Genomic DNA, 3,245 nt, shown 5'->3' on the forward strand with positions numbered 1-3,245 from the left:
TATTCTATTGCAGAAGACCTTCCTATGAAGATCATGGAATCAAATACGGGACATTGAACTAATACTTGGACTTTGATATGAATATCTTTAACAATTTTCTCTGCAGTGCAAGTTATTAAACTAAAGCTACTCTATTTTCCAAAATGTGTTGCAACAGAAATTCTTCATAACTTCTAGCATGGTATCTTAATAAAGAATAAAGTTCTTCTCTTTAAAAAATCTGCTCTAAGTAGATTTTTCCCCTGTTTTTTTAAATTAAGGATTCCAGCAGTGGTATTCTGAAATATTCTCTTGAATTTGTGCATCTAAATTTTATTGCAGTGGTATAGATGAATACCATTGTTGGTATCCTTAAATCTTACTTCTGCTCACCAAGGTTAATCATGATTGTCTATATCCTTTTTATAGTAATCACTTTTGAATTGTGTTTCAGATATGCAGTTTCAGGTGTAATCATCAGAGCTGGTTAGTCAGGCATTCCAGATAGTGGTTCTTTTCAGAACCTTTTTTAAAGGGTTGGTTAACTACCTCAGTAGCAGAGGATTGAACTATACCCTATCTGTACTGTACATAGAAAATCTTTGTAGATAAAAGCAAGGCTTGTTAAATATGATATGAGGGTAAGATTTTAATATACCAAATGTAACATTCTTAGTTGCCTTTAGTTTCAGAGGCTTGTAAGACTTCCTCATGACCATCATAACAGGCCTTGCTTTTGTCGTATTTTGTGGCTGAAAAAGCAGCCTTGCTTCTTCAGATATTGTAGTTATTTGGATGTATAATAGTTTAGCAAGATGTTACTTTTGTAAGACATCAGATGTTCAAAAAAAAAAAAAAAAAGTGCATCCGAACTTGTACTAAATACTGCAGTGTCCCTTTATAAAATGTCAGACTAAAATTGACAATTGTACAGCGAAGCCTGACATTTGGTTATTTTGAAGTTTTTTCATAAATCATAGAAATTAGTATATGGCTGTAGTTTAGCTTTTTAGGTAAAAGGTATGTTTCATTAGTGCATTTCTTACTGCTGGTCACTGCAAAAATGTGAATCAGCTTTCCATTTTTTATGCAGGTCATGATAACTTGTAGAGTAGAGTACAATCATTTGTGCTATGTTTTTAATTTTCTAAAGCACCTTGATGACAGTGAGTGTTCAGTGGTGAAGCATCCTCTATTGAATCACCCTCAAATTATTTTGCCAAGTCCTAAGTTGATAGCTTAAAAGTCAAAAGTGAAATTATAGTTTAATTTGGACTTGGTGTAAAGAAATCCCTTCTCCCCTTCCTCAAAGGGATACTGCAGTTATATCACATACCCAATAGGCACCACAATGAAGATCAGAGCTTATTATACTTAATTAAGGTTTTATACAAAACCAGTTCCCCAGTAAATGCAAATTTAACAAGAAAATTAGACATGTCATATGTTCAAAATGCTCATGGCAAACAATCATTTTGCATTCCTGCAAATAAAATTGTTTTATACTGTAAGCTGGAGGCGAGTGTAACTTATTTTTGTAATAAAGTTTTTATTTTTTTTATGTGTCATTAATATAAATGTGTGTTAGTGTAGAAATCTGGTTTAAAAACTTAGAATTGCACACATTTCAGTATGTTTACTTGTACTTACATAATTTTAGAATAGTGGTTGCCAATAGGCTGTATGTGTCATATTAATTGGTTTTTTTTATGTTATCTTAATAAATCATTTTAGTATGTTGTATGTCAGTTACTGGGATAGCTGGGACATAGAGTGTAATTTAAAATTTGTCAATAAGTATTCATTGGAATATATGTAAATGTGCCTTGCCGGTTATTGAAACTTACCTACAAATGAGTATGGGGTGGCAAAAATTAGTTCCTGGTGCTTAATGAAACTTTCTGCCACTGATTTTTTATATTACCCTGTGCTTTTTAAAATTACATATCTCTCAAATCTTAGTGTAAGTTTGAGGGCTACACAAATCATTTGCATTTCATTCTAACTAGTATAATAGGTTTATGAAAAGAGGGTAAACTAAATGTAGCCTTCAGTACAATTGACTCTCAGTGTAATCCTTGGAGCTGGCATTTCCTAGTGCCAAGGAGTAAAATGATCCCATCAAAGAGGTCATTGCCATGCCTATTGGCACTTTACTGTCATACCGTTTTTAAGGGACACTGTCAAGGTGTTTAAATTAACTCTCAGAATTATTTGTTGGGATTTTTGGACAGGTTTGTTTGACTTAAGTAGAACTGCATTGTCAAAGTTGAAAGATGAACACTTTTGTGAGTTCACAAATGTGTTCTTAAACATTAAAATATTGTGGAGCTGTGGATTTCCAAGACTATTTGGCATTTTTAGTTTGGGGACTTGGGAGGGAAAACATGATATAAAGAAATTGTGAAGAATTGTTGGTTACACTTAAAAGAAGGTTAATGTAAACAGGGGTGATGGAGTATATACACACTCAAGTGAAATTACTTGACAGTGTTCATTTGAATAACTTTGAATTCAAGCCATTATAATTGCTTTTAAAATTAAATCTCATTTGCACTGTTCTGATAATGGGTGCAGTTTTTGAGCAATATAATCAGAGCTAAATATGCATGTAGTGATTAGTGATGTGAACAATTATGTTCTGAGAAGAAATACTAACTGGTATTTTCAGACTTTAAATTTCTGTAGTAAAATCCATATCAGATTCTAATCCGAGATCAAGGAAAAACAGGCAATGCATATAAACATTTGAATGTTGTGTGGCCTATAAAGCAATAATGCAATTTATATGGAATGTCATGGCATATGAGATGGAAATGCAAAAATTACTAACTTAGTAAAAATGTCAACATGTTAAGGGGGAATGTTAACTAATGTAGGTTTTTGCTATTTGTAATTTGTTTATGGGTTCTTGGCTATGACAGCTTCAATGAATGGACAGATGACAAGTTAAAAATTTTTTGTATGTATTGTATGTCAAAGGGTCTTTGACCTAGAGGAATCCCTTTCTTGGGGTGAAAAGTGTATCCATAAAGCATTCTGATTGGTTTAAAGAAAAAAACAAAACAAAACACCTTGAGTTACCTAACTGAAACAGACGCAAGATTTTGTTTCTGCAGACTACTTGGCAGTCAAAAGATTCAAAAAATTAATTTTATTAATTTTCAGAAAGTTGATTTGTGAGGAAATTGTGTTATACATACTTTACCATATGCTTTTTATGGTATATCTTCAGTTACTACAATTAAATAAGATGTTAAAATTCA

The 3,245-nt window shown here is 32.1% G+C and overlaps 1 protein-coding gene across 4 annotated transcripts in view; it reads left to right on the top strand.

Moving 5' to 3' along the window:
* The window catches only part of SYNCRIP (synaptotagmin binding, cytoplasmic RNA interacting protein), a 31,533-nt gene extending 29,994 nt beyond the window's left edge, over positions 1-1,539 (top strand). For 2 of the 4 annotated variants that reach the window (XM_006870639.1, XM_006870642.1), the window contains one exon: positions 1-207. This exon is cut by the window's left edge and continues 136 nt beyond it. The gene's annotated coding sequence lies outside the window, so the exon portion shown is untranslated. The other 2 variants (XM_006870641.1, XM_006870640.1) reach the window with 2 other exon arrangements.
* The last annotated feature ends 1,706 nt before the right edge of the window (positions 1,540-3,245 follow it).

This window comes from Chrysochloris asiatica, unplaced genomic scaffold (assembly GCF_000296735.1).
Source record: "Chrysochloris asiatica unplaced genomic scaffold, ChrAsi1.0 scaffold00146, whole genome shotgun sequence".
In the NCBI taxonomy this organism is placed as follows: Eukaryota; Metazoa; Chordata; class Mammalia; order Afrosoricida; family Chrysochloridae; genus Chrysochloris; species Chrysochloris asiatica.